Source organism: Panulirus ornatus, chromosome 42 (assembly GCF_036320965.1).
Source record: "Panulirus ornatus isolate Po-2019 chromosome 42, ASM3632096v1, whole genome shotgun sequence".
Lineage (NCBI taxonomy): Eukaryota > Metazoa > Arthropoda > Malacostraca > Decapoda > Palinuridae > Panulirus > Panulirus ornatus.
Window position 1 is genome coordinate 28,291,249 of NC_092265.1, and position 20,146 is coordinate 28,311,394.

At 38.2% G+C, this 20,146-nt stretch overlaps 3 non-coding genes across 3 annotated transcripts; 2 read left to right on the plus strand and 1 right to left on the minus strand.

Moving 5' to 3' along the window:
* Positions 1-9,925: 9,925 nt before the first annotated feature.
* TRNAV-CAC (transfer RNA valine (anticodon CAC)) lies at positions 9,926-9,997 on the plus strand. The gene has a single exon. It is a non-coding gene; the product is annotated as a tRNA-Val (tRNA).
* A 638-nt stretch (positions 9,998-10,635) lies between these two features.
* TRNAD-GUC (transfer RNA aspartic acid (anticodon GUC)) lies at positions 10,636-10,707 on the plus strand. The gene has a single exon. It is a non-coding gene; the product is annotated as a tRNA-Asp (tRNA).
* Positions 10,708-19,471: 8,764 nt separating this feature from the next.
* Positions 19,472-19,543, minus strand: TRNAM-CAU (transfer RNA methionine (anticodon CAU)). The gene has a single exon. It is a non-coding gene; the product is annotated as a tRNA-Met (tRNA).
* Between the last annotated feature and the right edge of the window lie 603 nt (positions 19,544-20,146).

The window sequence follows — 20,146 nt, forward strand, 5'->3', positions numbered from 1 at the left end:
TTGTACCAGAGAGAGAGGCTTGGGATGAGGGAGTCTGAACATGAGATAGGCTTGTAAGGAATGAGGATTTGAAAGAGAGAGAGACTTTATGTGAAAAAGGAAGGACAGGCGGAGGAGGCTTGGGACGAGAGTCAGGCAGGACAGGAGAGAGAGGCTTGGGACGAGAGTCAGACAGGACAGGAGAGAGAGGCTTGGGACGAGAGTCAGGCAGGACAGGAGAGAGAGGCTTGGGACGAGAGTCAGGCTGGACAGGAGAGAGAGGCTTGGGACGAGAGTAGAGAAGTGAACCTTCATAACTTATCCTTCAATAAAAAAGGGTTACCTTGCTCCACTCAGTTGGAATGGGATAATAGTTGAAAATAACAAGTTGATGAATTTAAGGTTTTAGTGTGGCAAAACCTGAACTGATTTTAAGATCACACATGAAAGAGGATTAACATTTCAGAAGGTTGAAGGAAGATGAATATAAATGTCATCATTGATAGTCTATTAGACTCATTAGAAGCCTCGGTAGATGAATGTTCTTGTTATTTTTATTAAGAATGAGGATGAATTAGTAATTAAGGCACACGGTGCTAATATCTTTGGTTACTGAGCCATTTTGTTTTGCAATGGTGTTATATTAAAGAACTAGAGTATGAGTGAGGGAGTGAGATGTGGAGATTATATATCATTGTGAGTTATTACATAAAGTGATCGTGATGAACGTTACGAAGATCAGGCAAACTATGAGGCTCATTATTCCTACATCAAATATAATAATGTCAATCATTCCAGTAATCTTACCATAATTGACCTCTTCCATCTAGGCAGCCTTCCTCCCTTCCTCTTATCTTCTCCAGAACAAACCTGGTTCATTCTTGTGAGAGACGATAGTGTTTACTAAACTCTTCCTGTGACCAACATGTAAATGGTGTGACTGACCACCACACCTTACCTCACCTACTTCCTCCACCTGATCAATCTGCATCACTCCTTCCATTGCTCACTTCCATAATAGAATTAACGTTTCTACTACAAATGACAAGATTCACTTGACCATGTTTGTTAACATCAGAGCAATAATCATGAAGAGCGACCATTCCTTACTATTGACCTTTAAGGCAGGAATCATTATTTTCCTCAAACTATCAATTGCTATTTATGTGGGGTCGGTCGGTCGGCTGTGGGGAGGGGTAAGCGACAACACAGACTCTGGTGGAGTTCCAGTAATGATGTTACTGAGTCAGTCGGGCACACACCACTGTGGTACACCTGGTGATATTTTGTTTGTCTTAACTAAGTCGATAAGTGGAAAACTGAGCAGCAGTTTACTTGCTTATCTTGTGTACTTGTTCCTGGATTATTGATGACGTTCACAATAATAGGTATAGGACTGGTCTTATATCTCTCTGTTCCAGCTGTGATTGGCACAAGTCGAGTGTTGACGAACGGCGGTCCGTGAGGATGAAGAGAGAGAGAGAGAGAGAGAGAGAGAGAGAGAGAGAGAGAGAGAGAGAGAGAGAGAGAGAGAGAGAGAGAGAGAGAGAGAGAGAGAGAGAGAGAGAGGAGGTCATTGTACCGGGGGGGGGGTGGTGAAGGGGGCTGGGGGTGAGCTGGTGGTGTTGGTGGGGGGGAGGGGGTGGACGGGGTCAGCCAGATGAGCACATCTTGGTAGGTGGTGTGAGATGGACCCAGGAGGATTGTGTGTGTTGTGTTGTGTATTGTGTCCAGCTGGTGCCTCTGTGTGTGTGTGGCTCTAGTTAGTCAGGAGGACCTGGCTGGGGCGCGGCTCAGGTACAATAAATATGGTATAGACATTCCTGAGTTTGAACAGTGATGTCAGTCGGCGGTGAAGGTAGAGACAGTATGAGGAAGATTTGATGATAGAGTGAATGTGTTGAAAATGAAATGTCCGAGGACAACATGTGGTGTGACGCGGGTTGATCCAGTAAGTAATGATAGGGTAAGAGAGAAGTGTGATGATAAATAGAGCATGGTTGACAGAGCTGAAGAAGGTGTACTGAAATGGTTTAGACATTTGGAGAGAGTGAGTGAGGGGAGGTTAAAGGAGGATACATGTGTCAGAAGTGTAGGGGACAAGATTAGGGCGACCATATTGGAGATGGATGGAGGAAGTGAACAAGATTTTGAGTGATCAGGGCCTGAATATGTTCAAGGTCACGTGAGAGGCGTGTATAGGATAAAGTGAACTGGGGCGATGTGATTTACAGGGGACGACCTGCTATCAGTGAACTGAAGCAGGACATATGAATCAAATGGGGTAAACCACGGACAGGGTTGTAGGGCCTGGTTGTGGACTGTGGGCTGTGTTTTTGTTGCATTACATATGACAGGTAAGGAATGTATGTGAGGGTATGAAGCATTATCTTATGTTCCTGGTGCTATCTCGATACTGTGGACAACGGTGAACAGAACATCGTAGACACAGAGTTTAAAAGGCCATATTATGAATGGTAGCCAGGGAATGAATGGCCCAGGAAATGGAAGCATTTAAAAGTTCGCGTTAAGTGATGAACTTCAATAGAATGTACAAACTTCCTTTCCAGTAACTGAACTAAAGCTTATGTTTATTTCCAGAGACGGAGTTTGATGGTTCATTATATAAAGACAGACTTCAAAGGATATCGTTGAATTAAGTGACTATAATTTTTTTCAATTAAATGAGACATTTCCTAAAACAGCTGCAATTTGACGGAGTTTAAAAGTTCGCAGTTGTTTGAGAGAATTTTAAAGTTATTGACGGGATCAAAAGTTTAAGTTTCAATGACGCTTTGCACAAATTTTCGTTTAAATGATATACTTGCAATGTTTGTCTTTATATAATGCAGTTTAAAAGTCTCTCATCAAATAACGCAGCTGAAATGATAACGCTCGAATACTGACGCTTAAATATTCGTGAATAAATGACGGAGTTGAATGGATGGATTTTAAGTTCGCGTTTGTGGGAGGAATTTTGAAAAATTGTGTTTAAATGTCAGAGTTTAAATGATCATATGTACCAGGTTGACCAGATGGCGGTAGTGTGTAGACACAGCCATACCAGGTCGTATTTATCATCATTAAAGTCACCTTCCTTACTTACTTATGGCGGCGATGAAATTCACTGGTTCTTGATTCTGCACCAATTAACCTATCAGATAATGGTACAATGTTTGCCTGGTGTTGCATATATCACGTCTGTTGTTGAAACACAAGAATGCCAGGTGACTTTGGGAGTGGATGATAATGTAAAGATCAATATAAATGTGGGAAATCTTGAACCGCCATCACCAGACACAACACATGTTTGGATCTGGCGGGGGGAGGGACTTGCCTGTGACGTCACGATGCCCCGCCTCCAGCCTGGCGCCGCTCTGTGTGTGTGTGTGTGTGTGTGTGTGTGTGTGTGTGTGATTAGTATTTATGTATTACGGGAGAGAGTTGTACACTCGTGTTGTTCCGTCCCTTAACCTTTACTATGTGTGCTCGCACACACACACACCACACACCACACACACACACACACACACCACACACACACACACACATAACTTAGGATTTTATCCAGTATTTTCTTTAGACATATACCTTGTAGGTTGATTAGAAAAGATGAGGAAAAAAATATAAAAACATATACATATATTTCCACACGTGTAGATATATGTTATGCATTGAGATGTGGAGAAAGAATTTCTTATATATTAACAAACGTGATTGAGGACTTAAAGAATCTAGTACAAACATAATGGTTATTGTGATAAATAATTCGTTTATGATAAATATGTACTGTGTTGCATTATAATGGTTGTTCAGAACCAAGGTCTGTAAGCCAGAATCCTTAAGACATGATAAAAACGTTTTAAAAACATAAACATTTATGATCATAAGGAACAGATTACATTAGCATGTTTGTATCTAACAGAAAATCAATTATAAGAGAGACCATTTAAGGCAGGAATATTTCATCTCTTAATAAAACATCTACATCTACGTCCTTTTTCCTCATCATTTCTTATGTTCACTTGTAATAAATGCCTCTTATCTAACATAAAAATTCTGTATAGGTATTTGATTAATGTTCTCCAACGACGCGTTGTATAACTCTTCGTTAGTGAAGTTCATTTCGTGTAATGGATCATGCATTACAAAGTTGTGTCTATCCACACAAGTGTTACACGTCCCAGGTAAAGATACATTCTAGAGATAGTGTATATCTAACATATATATGTGTTTTATAAATATATATAAAAAGTTTTCCTGAGGGACAATACCTAAGACTTTCGTATTAAAGTTGATCAGTTGTAAGTGATGAAGCATTACAAAGGTGTGTCCATTGCCACAGGTGCTACTGATCCTGGGTAAAGGTATTTCACCATCTTTGTATCTTTAACCTTTCTAGTTATAGATGTTTCATCCTTGATTCCATCCTCACAATGGATGTATGTGGTTTGTGTTGTCTTAACATATCATTAGTCAGTTGAAGTGGAGAACATGCTCCACAGCCTAGCCACTCTACTCTGTCTTCCACATGCTATTCAAGAGGTGTTACCGGATTCCGCCTATAAGTGTTTACACCGAGGGTAACAAGTCACCTCCGGACGGCTTCTTCTTTTTACTTTTGATGATTTGAAAAATTTATGAATCATATTTGGTTTTATGATGTCAATAAGATTGTTGGAAATTGTATATAATAATCTTTATCTGTCATTTGATGAACTTTAATTCATCAAAGATAAAGTTTATGATCATTGATCGTTTATCTCTCGTTGTTACTGATGTAAGTTTTTTTATCTAACAAAATACTTTCATTTGACTCATAAAGAATATTCTTAAGAAAAACGTTAATAATTTGTCATTAGTTCTCATCACACAAAATAAAAGTATTTTTTTTTCAAAGTTTTCTCAGTGGATGATGCTAACATTTTGAAGAGTAGAAACTCATAACTTAAAATCCTTGAACCTTGTGTTAATAATAATTACATTACTTTTCTCTAAACAATACTTTTTTTCAGTGTGTAAAACCCGGATAAAAAGCCTACAACATAATGACGTAATTATCTTTATGTTATTGAAGATATTACTGATTTCTACATTTATCTGCAAAATAGAAATCTTTATCTTAGATATGTTAATCTTAACGATAGCACGTTACATATATTTCTGTACCTTGTGCTCCAGAAAAGTTATGAAATCTTATTCATTATCGTATCAAATGTTTACCTTGCATACGATATCCCATGTATTTTCACTAGAAGTCCACAAGTAAAATATATTTTTGCCATATGTATTTAACGGTAATCAGTGATAGGTAGTTAGAATAAGTAAATGTGTAATACATTACTAGGGTAGTAAATCCTTCGTCCATCACAGTTTACCGTAAGAGTGTCTAAGGTTCACCCTAGCTGGGGTTTACATTGTTGAACAACGTAATGCTTTTTGGTCGGTTTAGGTTTCTTAATTGTTGACTACAGGGACGAGTTTATAAGGAAGTGAGGAATTTGGGAAGGGTTTATTGATGGGTGCCGGGAGTGTGGTGGTGATGAAGGATCAGAGAAAATATATCATGTCAGAGGTCAATAGATCCTGGTGCTCGACCCAGAACCTTGACTAATCGTCTATAAGAAAGTGGTTGTTTATGTTTGGCCAAGTCCCAGCTTGGCAGGGGCTCTGGTCTTATGACACACTCTTATCTGGCTTTATTTGTCATGTTTTTTTCCTTGAACAGAACTGATAAGAACATTGAGAGTTAGAAATTTATCTAGATACACTATGCCATCATATAAATTCTGTTTTGAATTTGTAAATGATTCTTAAAATGTACAGAAGTCGTTGTATCATTACACTTGACATATCTTTTAAGAAATTTATCTCTTCATTTTTGTCAATTTAATGAATAATGGCTTGTGTCAGTGTGTCTGTCCCTCAGTATAGCAAGTCAAGCATTACTCCACCGTACAACAACTACAACATGGCTTGTGTCAGTGTATCTGTCCCTCAGTATAGCAAGTCAAGCATTACTCCACCGTACAACAACTACAACATGGCTTGTGTCAGTGTGTCTGTCCCTCAGTATAGCAAGTCAAGCATTACTCCACCGTACAACAACTACAACATGGCTTGTGTCAGTGTATCTGTCCCTCAGTATAGCAAGTCAAGCATTACTCCACCGTACAACAACTACAAGGTCACAAATGAGGGGACAAATAACATATAGGTTGGCTCACGGAAAATGCCTAATGAGCTGAGGAAAAGGAAGGACATTACATACACTGGCTTTATCAGTGAATCATTTTGTGATGGTTGTGAAATATTGGTCATGTGTAGAAGATGGTCCTTGTACATGAATCATGCTATATATTAGTTTCACAATATGTTATAATGGTGTCTTTACCTGGTGAACTGATATGTGATATAATAAATGTGATCTGCCTTGTTCTATATTTCTCTTTGAAAATGTTAACTTTAGATTTATATCAAATTTTTCCTACACGCGATGAAATCGTGTTTACGAGTTAAACAGAATTCTATGACATTGCAGGAAGATCTTAACAGGCTATCGTTGTACAGTATACAATGGCCAGTGATATTCACCGTAGACATATGTTTACACTGTGTACACATAGCAGGCAAACTACAGTATCATCTTAAGATGTGGAAATAAAACTATCAAGGCAGGAGAAGGATTTAGGTGTCATCATTAGTAGAGATGTAAAGCCAAGACAACAGTGTATTAATGTACGTAATAAGACTAACAGGCAACTTGGTGTCATGTGTTAGTAGCAAGAATGAACAGGTAATATTACAGCTATAGTTAGTCACACACCACTTACATTATGACCTACAATATTGATCACTGTATTAGAGTGTACAAACATTTCTCCACGATTATTGAGCGAAGATAACAACATTGATAGCAAGCCTCAGAATCCTCCCTTATGATGAAGATAACAAGACTTGTAATGAGCGATATGATAGAGGTTTACAACACCAGGTATGTTTACTGATGATGAAGCTACATCTTACTTACATTGTGGTTGTATACACAGCTTCTCTCCTTCTCTTACCTGGATTTATCACAGTGGATGAATATCCCACTGAGTTCCATCTTGTCTTTAAGTTTCCTGGCTTGCCTCTGTGTGTGTGTGTGTGTGTGTGTGTGTGTACAAGTAACTAAAAAACACGATACATACACATAAGGTTAAGAAAACGGGCAACACACATAACAGTCACAAAAGATGAGCTCACACACACACACACACACACACACACACACACACACGCACACACACACAGAGCGGCGCCAGGCTGGAGGCGGGGCATCGTGACGTCACAGGCAAGTCCCTCCCCCCGCCAGATCCAAACATGTGTTGTGTCTGGTGATGGCGGTTCAAGATTTCCCACATTTATATTGATCTTTACATTATCATCCACTCCCAAAGTCACCTGGCATTCTTGTGTTTCAACAACAGACGTGATATATGCAACACCAGGCAAACATTGTACCATTATCTGATAGGTTAATTGGTGCAGAATCAAGAACCAGTGAATTTCATCGCCGCCATAAGTAAGTAAGGAAGGTGACTTTAATGATGATAAATACGACCTGGTATGGCTGTGTCTACACACTACCGCCATCTGGTCAACCTGGTACGTACGAACCTTAACCTTAAAGTGGCCCACGTAAACGCGAACTTAAAATCTATCCATTTAACTGTCATTCGTTAATTAACATTTAAACACCATCTTTTAAACGTAAACCTTCCACTTGCATTATATTAACAAGTACTCTAAGATACGTCATACAAACACAAGGTTTAAAGCTGAAACTCGAAATTTTAAGTCCGTCAATTCAACACCTACTTTAAAATTAGCAAAGAAATTGCGAATCATTAACTCCACCAAATAGCAGCTTGTGTATGTAATGCTTCATTTAATTGAACATTTTTAAAGTCAGTTAAATTAATGGTATCCTTTGATGTTCATCATTAAAACATAAACCTAATAACTCTGTCTCTAGAACTAAGCACAAACTTTTACGTTCCATCATAGGAAAGGAAACTTGCAAAATCTATCAAAATTCGTCACATAACGCGAACTTTTCAACCCTTCCATTTACCTGGGCCACTCTTCCCTGGCTGCCATTCATATTTTGTCCTTTTAAACTGTGACTTTATTACACTTTCATTCATTCATCATGACTTTATTACACTTTCATTCATTCATCATGACTTTATTACACTTTCATTCATTCATCATGACTTTATTACACTTTCATTCATTCATCATGACTTTATTACACTTTCATTCATTCATCATGACTTTATTACACTTTCGTTCATTCATCATGACTTTATTACACTTTCATTCATTCATCATGACTTTATTACACTTTCATTCATTCAACATGACTTTATTACACTTTCATTCATTCATCATGACTTTATTACACTTTCGTTCATTCATCATGACTTTATTACACTTTCATTCATTCATCATGACTTTATTACACTTTCATTCATTCATCATGACTTTATTACACTTTCATTCATTCATCATGACTTTATTACACTTTCATTCATTCATCATGACTTTATTACACTTTCATTCAGTCATCATGACTTTATTACACTTTCATTCATTCATCATGACTTTATTACACTTTCGTTCATTCATCATGACTTTATTACAGTCATTCATTCATCATGACTTTATTACACTTTCGTTCATTCATCATGACTTTATTACAGTCATTCATTCATCATGACTTTATTACACTTTCGTTCATTCATCATGACTTTATTACACTTTCATTTATTCATCATGACTTTATTACACTTTCATTCATTCATCATGACTTTATTACACTTTCATTCATTCATCATGACTTTATTACACTTTCATTCATTCATCATGACTTTATTACACTTTCATTCATTCATCATGACTTTATTACACTTTCATTCATTCATCATGACTTTATTACACTTTCATTCATTCATCATGACTTTATTACACTTTCATTCATTCATCATGACTTTATTACACTTTCATTCATTCATCATGACTTTATTACACTTTCATTCATTCAACATGACTTTATTACACTTTCATTCATTCATCATGACTTTATTACACTTTCATTCATTCATCATGACTTTATTACACTTTCATTCATCATTCATCAACTAGTTCGTCTCACTGATATTCCATTCATAAACTTCATTTGTGCATCTCATAGTTTGACCGCCATGTTGCATGTTTCCTTAAGGTTTATAATTCTTTGTGTATTTAATAATAGAAGATTCAGTGATATTTCTCGTGGTACTGGAGTTAGAGTTAATAACTGAGATGGCATTATAATCTCTAACTCCAGTACCACGAGAAATATCATTGAATCTTCTATCATTAAATGCACAAAGAATTATAATCTTGATATAAGTGATTGTCTATACAAATTGCATAAATTTAGTGTTGATAAAATTTGTAAGGAATTCACCTTGTCCACATAATTAGTTTATGATACGCTTGTTGTCTGTCTCGGACAATCACATGTTTACCAAATGGCGTACTAGCTACGTCTCTTCGTTGTATGTCAACTGATTGTTATATTTCTCTCTTGTGTCTCCCCTGATGATGTGGTTATTACATGAAAGTGCACTTGGGAACTTGTCATGTTTCATTTTCCCCGTGGACTCATAGGAATATACTTGATCACACGCAAAATTGTGATCCTTTCCAATATATATATATATATATATATATATATATATATATATATATATATATATATGTATATATCCTTCAGTATGTTTACTTTCGATAATGAGGAACAGAAGAATAAGCCAAGCAAGTAAATTTCGTCAAAGACATCTTTCTTTTCTAAACGCTGCCTCGCAAAGATTTTCATTAATTCAAATTGAAGAAACAGACGTATTTTTCTATTGTCTGGTTAGCTCAGTGGTAGAGCGTGAGTCTCACACACTCAAGGTCGTGGGTTCGAGACCCACACCAGACATAATTTTTGTCTTTTTCTTTTTTCATTTTGTCCGCATCACATGTGTGCAACATTCAGTATGTTCGTCCAACGTTATAATGAAGATCTTCACAATAAATTGGGGTTTTCGACTTTATTTGAAAGGGTCAGGTCCATCAAGACGTCCTTGAAATCTTCCAGAAGCTTCTGGCGATCCTCCTCCAACTGCTGGGCACATCAGAGTTAACATGGGCCGGACATCGGTTGTGGAACGACTTAATCTGCTTCCGGTAGTTAGCAGGGATGATAATGAGGGCTCTGACCTCATACCAGGTCCGCTTAGTTCCAGTCTATTGTTTAGTTCCAGTTTATTGCTTAGTTCCAGTCTATTGCTTAGTTCCAGTCTAATGCTTAGTTCCAGTCTATTGTTTAGTTCCAGTCTATTGCTTAGTTCCAGTCTATTGTTTAGTTCCAGTCTATTGCTTAGTTCCAGTCTATTGCAACGAAAATAAAAAAGTAAAACTCAATTCTTCTTGGAAAATTGAGAGGAAAACACGACAGCAACATGGAGATTTACCCTGTGGTTATTTTGCCGGCTAGTCGGCAACGGTCGGTCAAACAGTATTTTGCCGTGGTAATCTCAGTGCTTTATATAATACTATGTCACAAAATATGTTCTTGGGGGCGTAGCTCAGTGGTAGAGCACTCGCTTGTCTTGCGAGAGGACCCGGGTTCAAACCCCGGCGCCTCCATTTTTTATTTGGGAAATTCATTGTTTTCAGTCTTGTACATATATATATATATATATATATATATATATATATATATATATATATATATATATATATATATATATATATATATATATATATATATATATATATATATATTTATATATATATATATATATATATATATATATATATATATATATATACATATATGCATATATCGTCCGATCAGGGAAGTTAAGCAACGTTGGGTCTGGTTAGTACTTGGATGGAACACCAGATGCTGTTATCCCTGGGGATAGGGAAGAAAGAATACTTGCCACGTATTCCCTGCGTGTCGTACAAGGCGACTAAAAGGGGAGGGAGTGGGAGGCTGGAAATCCTTCCCTCTCATTTTCAATTTTCCAAAAGACGGAACAGAGAAGATATAAAGATATTGCAAAGATGTAACTAATATAAGATATAAGAATGAATGGAAGATACGAATATAGCTGAAACAAGGATCAATGAAGACTAAGGTGCTATGAAAATTATTCTGTAGTGAAGACAAATATGTATGTTGAAATTTTGTATTGAACATCAAGAAGTAATGATAATGATGAGAGTGTAGTGACGATGAGGGTTTATTTGGGAGTAGTGACAATTGCCTTTACAATGATAATAAGGAGGTAACACAATGAGAAACACAAACTTTCCAAAGCTACGTTCAAGTCAGTCTTTGAACTAAGTTCAGTAAACAGAAGGATGATGTTAAGATGAGAGTGTAGCGAGGAAGAGCATAGTGATGATAAGGATATTGTCAAGATAGGTTGTGGTGAAAAAGAATGTTGTGAAGACACGAATGTAGTAGAAATAAGGGTTAGTAAAGAGTGAAGTGTGTTCAAAATGATTATGCAGTGAAGATAAGAAATATTCTTAGTGAACATTATGGAGTGCAATGATGATGGTATGGTAGAAATAACAGTGTAGTGAAGAAGAGGATATAGTGAAGATATTATTTAGTGAAAATATACTAGCAATGAAGATACACGTTAGTGAATATGAGTTTGTAGTGAACTTAACCTTATTGACCTGATCCCCCAAATCCTCCAAACTACGTTCAAGGACGGATCCAAAGCCGACCGAAAAGGCTATTTCTCTGTGTATTATTAGTGGTGGTGGTGTGTGTAGGTGTGTATAATCATCTATTTGCACTGTATTAGGAGGGAGTTTTACACTCGTGGGGTCCCGTGTAAGTACGTTGTTTGTGTGAGCGGGTAAAATCTAAAGCCTTTCTTGAAACCAGCTTGGTCAAGATAAGGTCGTATGAAGATGGGGTTGTAGTTAAGATTATAATAAGCCTTGCATAGTGAAGATAAAGGTATTACGGAGAGAAGATGTAGTGAAGAAGAATATATTGAACACAAAAGGAATCAAGCTAAGTGCAGGGTCGGCCTACTGGCTTGAACTTACATTTCAGGTCAAAGGCATTCGAGTACATAGTATTCGAATAGTTATTTCCGTATCAGGGGCGATCATAGCCTAGCGGTAGCTCTCCCGCCCGTTGTACAGGGGTCCCGAGTTCGATCCTGGCTGTTGGAGGTTTGTATGTTTCATGAGAGTGCTCGTTCATATGCACTTAGTTCGTATATATATATATATATATATATATATATATATATATATATATATATATATACACACAAACATATATAAAAAAAAATATATATATATATATATATATATATACACACACACATATATATATATATATATATATATATATATATATATATATATATATATATATATATATATATATATATCGCAAACGCGGGAGACAGCGACAAAGTATAAAAAAAATATATATATATATATATATATATATATATATATATATATATATATATATATATACATATATATATATTCCTATGAGTCCACGGAGAAAATGAAACACGATAAGTTCCCAAATGGACTTTCGTGTAATAATGGCAAACAAGTATGAAAGATAGAGTATGAAAGACAAAGACAGTGGACAAGTGTTATGTATTCTGTGTCCCTGATAACCATTTGGTCTGACTCATTCAGATAAGGTCGAAAGCGCCTGTAGTGAAGATGTACAAAGGATAATAGAACCGTGTACGTGCGTACGTAGTGTGAGTATCTTGACTGATAGAAAGTACTGAAAGCGGCAGGAAGTAGTGAGATATTGTACTGTGCTTCGTACAAGACTGGCAGGCGACTCCGTCCTTCGTGCTGTGCCACACACAGTCTGGTGATTGTCGGGATGTGTAGCCATAATGTTTGATCTTATGACCATTAGTGATACATCATGTGATGTTTACTATCACAACATCGTCTACTTCCTCCTCCTCCAGGAGAGTGGCAATCAGGTGGCGGTTATTGTGGTAGCCCGGCACGTGCAACTGTAAGATTTGAAGCAACATTGTGAAAATGGGACACATTATAAAGAGCTCCATAATTTCTCTAATTCTTCCCCAAATTCATGTGGACCTGCAACGCTGAAAATGTTTAAATACTGCTGGTGCAGAGGGAGGGAGAGGGAGGCCTGGGATGAGAGTGAGGCTTTGTAAGAGAGAAAGGCTCGGGATGAGAGAGGCTGAACACAAGATGTTTGGCCGGAGAGTGAGGCTTTGAAGGAGAGAGAGGCTTGGGTTGGGTGAGGTTATAAAGAGAGGCTTGGGAGGGAGGAACTGTAAACCTGTGAATGGGAAAGAAGTTTGTGATGAGAGAGGCTGATCATGAGAGAGAGGCTTGGGATGGGAGATGCTGGACACCAGAGTTTGGGAGGGGACTGAAGTTGTAAAAGAGAGATCTCTCATAAGCGAGGCTGGACGCGAGAGATATACTTGGAATGTGAGAAAAAGTAGTGAAATAGAGAGAAGCTTGGGATGAGAAAAGCTGGAGGCAAGAGAGGTGTGGGAGGAGAGTGAGGCTGAGTGTGGCAGAAAGTTTTGCTTGAGAGAGGCTGGACACCAGAGCAAGACTTAGGTTGAAAATTAGACTTGAAAGAAAGAGAAAGGCTGGTGATGAGAGCGAGTTTGGACGTGAGAAAAGCTTGGAATGAAAACGATATTGGTAAGATGAGAGAGGCTGGTCTTGAGAAAGAAGCCTGGGTTAAGGGTTAAGTTGGATACGAGAGAGAGGATCGAGATGAGACAGAGGCTGTGGAGAAGCGAGAAGCTTGGGATGAGAAAGGTTGGACAAGGAAGAGGTTTGAGAGCAGAGTGAGGCTGTGAAGGAGAGTGGGGCTTGGTATGAAGATGGCTTGACACGAGAGAGAGAGACTTTAGATTAAGGTGATGTTGGGAACAAGGGGCGAGGCGGGGGGGGGATAAGAGTTAGGCTGGATATGAGAGAGAGGATTGGGATGAGAGTGAGGCTGTGAATGATCGAGAGGCTTAGGATGAGAGAGAGAAAAGCTGAACAAGAGAGGAAGGTTTAGGGCAAAAGAGTTGACACGAGAGATATGCTAAGGATGTAGCCAGGCCAGGCGCATAAAAGGCTTGGAGTTATATAGATACCACACAGCCAGGTGGTCTGGCCTTAACACTATTCAACAAAATGTATTGCCCTTAACAGCAGTAGAAGAAACGGAGAGCAAAACAAAGGCTCCCTCCCCACCCTCCACTCCCTCCGGCAACACGCAGCACGGAAAACAGGTAGAAAAAATACCTTGCAGAATTAATATGCCTGAAGGAAATGTTTACATGAAGGTCATAAGGTAGAATGAACATGAATATATCATGCATCCCATCACCAAGGACATGCATCCCTTCACTTTCTGTTATCAAGACAATAGTAAGGATAAACTTAAGCTCCAGCCTCCGGACTTACCATGACTATATTATTCCTAATGTTGAAGAATGATATTATAAAACTTACTCTCACAAAGCAGGTGACATGGGTTAATCAATGTTGGTATATTACCTGGCCAGGGAGAGATCAGTGGTTGAGAAGGTAGCATGATATACCACTGCGTTATCATAACTGATTAACTGAATTATTCCACAGTGGAGAGTGACAAATGATGATCAAGCCTCATTTTAAAGAGAGAGAAGATAGACACGAGAGAGAGGCTTGGGATAAGAGGTAGGCTGCACACGAGAGAGAATCCCAGGATGGAAGTATGGCTGTGAAGGAGAGATGGTGTGGGGTGAGTGAGGCGGGACAAGAGAGAGGCTTAGGATGGGAGAGTCTGGAGATATAGAGAGGCTTGGGACGAGAGTCAGGCAGGACAGGAGAGAGAGGCTTGGGACGAGAGTCAGGCAGGACAGGAGAGAGAGGCTTGGGACGAGAGTCAGGCTGGACAGGAGAGAGAGGCTTGGGACGAGAGTCAGGCAGGACAGGAGAGAGAGGCTTGGGACGAGAGTAGAGAAGCACCTTCATAACGTACCCTTCAGCAGAAAAAGGGTTGTCTTGCTCCACTCAGTTGGAATGGAAAAGTAGTTGAAAATACCAAGTTCATGAATTTATGGTTTTAGTGTGGCAAAACCTGAACCGATTCTGAGGTTACACATGAAAGAGGATTAACATTTCAGAAGGTTGAGGGAAGATGAATATAAATGTCATCATTGATAGCCTATTAGATTCATTAGAAGCCTCGATAGATGAATGTTCTTGTCTTTTTTTAGTAAGAATGAGGATAGATTAGTAATTAAGGCACACGGCGCTAATATCTTTCGTTACTGAGCAATTTTGTTTTGCAATGGTGTTATATTAAAGAACTCGACTATGATTGACGGAGTGAGATGTGGAGATTATATATCATTGTGAGTTATTACATAAAGTGATCGTGATGAACGTTACGAAGATCAGGCAAACTATGAGGCTCAGTAAGGTAACAACACACCTGTCATATATGTAACACAACTTATGAACACCTTACCTACAGTAAGGTAACAACACACCTGTCATATATGTAACACAACTTATGAACACCTTACCTACAGTAAGGTAACAACACACCTGTCATATATGTAACACAACTTATGAACACCTTACCTACAGTAAGGTAACAACACACCTGTCATATATGTAACACAACTTATGAACACCTTACCTACAGTAAGGTAACAACACACCTGTCATATATGTAACACAACTTATGAACACCTTACCTACCCTTCCCTGCCAGTCCAGATTGGTCTTCATTTTGATATTAATTGATATTAACAGCCAAACGTTATTGAGCTGGAATTCGTATCATACGTCAGAGCATATACACTTCACAAGATGGCTAATTTGTATTTCATTATCTTTCTATTATTCACCTCTACTGAATTATCATAGGACAGTCGTGCTGTATGTGGACTTTGCTTATATGAATTCGAGCAACAAGAGTGTGGCCAGGATATGTTATTTTCTCTTTAACCCAAACCTCTATTATCACAGTAGCCACATATAAAAGTGACAAGAGGCAGCAGGTCCAGTCATGGTGGGGGAGCTGACCTGGCTGGGTGAATCCTGTCATCACCTGCCCACCCAGGGAAGGAGCAGCAGGAAATCTGGTTATCAAAAGGAATACAAAGGAAGTCAAACAGCAACAGACCAATGGGTCATTTTGAAGGTGTTTGTGATTGTGGCAGATATCAGAATCTTAGATTACACTGGTGAAAGTAGAAAGGTAAATAGATAATTCAAAGAGAAAAACCTGCAGTCTGTCTAAGAGACTAAGGAGACGCAAATGCTGTCACAAGTGGAGGTGAAGCAAAATATTATCATGTTTATTCTTAAACGTATTTACGTTACTATTTTCGGCCAACATGATTGGTTCTTACACACCATTAGATTAGGAATGGCGTAATGATGATAGACAAATGAATAGATAGAAGAGATTACATTACATACATATTACCATGGAATATATACCATATATTTTCCAAGAGGGTATAAATATGTACAGTTCATTAGTCATTCCATACTGATGATAAATGTATGTCATAACTTCTCTGGAGGCCAGGCTGGCTGGCTGGATGGCTGCACATTGGTTTTGAAAGTAACGTTTACTTCCCAGCTGGTGAAAACTGATTCTTTTATGTAAAGAATAATGAAATCATAATTCATCCCTATATACTGATGCACGGTTTAAACAAGAAAAGAATAATTACGTGCTTTATATAAACAATTTATATAACTATGGTGATAATTCACTACCAACTTTCGATATATACTTCTCAAAATATTGTGAAAACCTTAATTTGATAAATGTATTTATTAACTTCTAATTTGGTAAATGTATTTATTAACTTCCTCAGAATACTGAAAACTTAGAGACACGTGTTGATGATTTCATTATAAACAGGTTTTCAAAATAGTTTGGTGAAGGAAAATCATTTTGTGTTGTCGCTACTAAAAACCGATTATGATCTGCACAATTCCTCGGGAGATTTACGTCTTTAATACAATAAGTTCTTATAAGAAGTTGTACAGATTAGTACATATGTGAAATGACACCAGATTCAGTAGACGATCTCTACAGGTCATCAGTTTCAGGAAACAGTTAAGGTCAAGCAGTTACAAGAGCTTTCTCGATGATCATCTTGCACCACCACACTCACAAGACCCTCCAACAAACTCCTCCAAAGTTCTTCAAGTCCTGCTGGGCCAGAACCCGTCCTGACACTCAGTAATCAAGAAAGATATTCATAGCTTTATGTCCAGCCGTCATCAGGTTTTCTATATTCAATGTTTATATTAAGTAATTAAGTTCAATGACCTTTAACTGCTCACTGATGTTATATCATCCAAGGTGATCAGTTCTATAACTCCAGGACCACTTTTGTGGGGCTTCTGTAACTCTAAGGCTGCGCTACAATCAGTAGCAGGTAAATGTTGGATTCTTTTGGAGTGAGAAGTTCCATGACGAGATGTTTCTGGCCATTAACGATAACATTAACACGTCGAAGATGACTTTACACCTGTGGTGGAACCTCATGCAGGCGGAGTCCGGTAACACTCCAACATATATACATTCTGTTATACATTTGATGTATGACGTATGATATGGATGAAGGCGTCATGACCTTAGCTCTTCATAACCTTCTAAATGTAACAACATATATATATTCCTGTTACCAAGTAGCAAATACTGTTATAGTATGTTGTACTGTATGGTACAGCATCTGGTTGAATGACCTTTACCTGTTAATAACCAGTAAACCCCACGATACACATACATGTTGACCTGTTACAGAGCGGCAGACCGTCGTACGACAAGACCCCGTGCCAGGCAGGGACAAATTGTCATAATAAATGTTATAATGATTTATATTTTGATGGAATTGTTTATAAAGATGAGTTACCATAATTATGACGAAATATATCCACATTCACACTCACCAACTCTACCCAGACAACACGAGTCGTATTGATCATTTCTAAATTAATTGGACACATCCGGGAAGATACCTTTTACCGTGTGTACTTTACTTTAAAGTTAAGTTCATAGGAAATAGCACGAAACTAACTGTCTGTATTACCAACAAAAATCGCTATGAGGTATAAACTTCTGTCTACTAATGACGCCACGCTGATAGTGATGAACACAAACTGGTGGGCAAACGTTTGACCTCAGATGAGGTGAAATACTTTTTCCTTAACAAGATTGAGGAATCATTTACAGAATCATTTACCAATTAGATTGTGGTTGAAAGCATTACTATAGATATGTGTGAGAATACAATTGATGAATATTTCGCTTCAGGTCCAAGAATGACAACATTTGCACCTCCATTGTCACGCTGACAATATATAGGGTTTTCTCTTTGACTTTTGCGTGTGCCTTCTAACCCAACCCCCCCATCCCCCCAACACCACCCACCACCGACCCACCCACCACCAACACCACCAGCAGACCCATGCAGGCCCCCATGTCACTTACTTCACTACAGTTTCCAGACCACGTGGCATTTTAGTGGCTGTTAATTACCACTCCTCCGACCCAGGCAGCTTTCTTACCTTCCTGTCTCACCCAGACGTTGTCTGCTGGCTCTCACTCCACAAACACACAAGCTCTCATTCCCAGACATAACACATCACAACACCTTACTCCCACCTTTTTGATCTTTTTCTTCGTGACAATATATTTCTCTGCGGAGAGCGTTACGTGCTTGCCCTGCCTTTTGGCAAAATCTCGTTACATGAACTCATGAGCATGAACTCCTCTCTCTCTCTCTCTCTCTCTCTCTCTCTCTCTCTCTCTCTCTCTCTCTCTCTCTCTCTCTCTCTCTCTCTCTCTCTCTCTCTCTCTCTCTCCCCAGCCAGCCACTATGAATGTAGATTGCGTGATTGAGTGAAAGCGATGAAGTTCTTGCCATATGACGGCGAGCCACTCTGCACCCCACCCACCCATCCAGCACATATCAACTTGCCTCTTGCCGGAGATATATATATATATCTTTTTTTCTTTCTTTCAAACTATTCGCCATTTCTCGCATTAGCGAGGTAGCGTTAAGAACAGAGGACTGGGCCTTTGAGGGAATACCCTCACCTGGCCCAATTCTCTGTTCCTTCTTTTGGAAAATTAAAAAAAACGAGAGGGGAGGATTTCCAGCCCCCCGCTCCCTCCCCTTTTAGTCGCCTTCTACGACACGCAGGGAATACGTGGGAAGTATTCTTTCTCCCCTATCCCCAGGGATATATATATATATATATATATATATATATATATATATATATATATATATATATATATATAGAGAGAGAGAGAGAGAGAGAGAGAGAGAGAGAGAGAGAGAACCTACCTACGAGTATTTACGGTCACAAAAAATACTTAAAACAAAGGCCCCGCCGGGAATCGAACCCGGACCAACTGTTTATGAGGCAGATGTGCTAACCACTACACCACGGAGCCACTTGTCAGTGGCGGAAAAATCTCTTATATATTAACAAACGTGACTGAGGACTTAAAGAACCTGGTACAAACATAATGGTTATTGTGATAAATGATTCGTTTATGATGAATATGTATTGTGTTGCATTATAATGATTGTTTATAACAAAGATCTTTAAGCCTGAATCCTTAAGATTATATAAGAAATTATAAAAACGTGTTAAGAACATAAACGTTTATGATTATAAAGAACAGAATGCATTATCATGCGGGTATCTAACTGAAAATGCAATACAAGGAGCTAGTTTAAGGCAGGAGTATTTCATCTTTTAACAAAATTTTTACCTCAACGTCCTTTATTTTTCATGATAATTTTTTATGTTTACTATCAAGAAATGCCTTTTACCTAACATAAAAATTCTGTATAGGTATTTGATCACTTTTCTCCAACGACGCATTGAATAACTCTTCGTTAGTGAAGTTCATTTCGTGTAATAGATCATGTATTACAAAGCTGTGTCTATCCACACAAGTGTTATACATCCCGGGCAACGATATTCTAGAGATAACGTACATATAACATATGTAAGTCTTCTATAGATATTTATAAAAAAAAATTTCCTG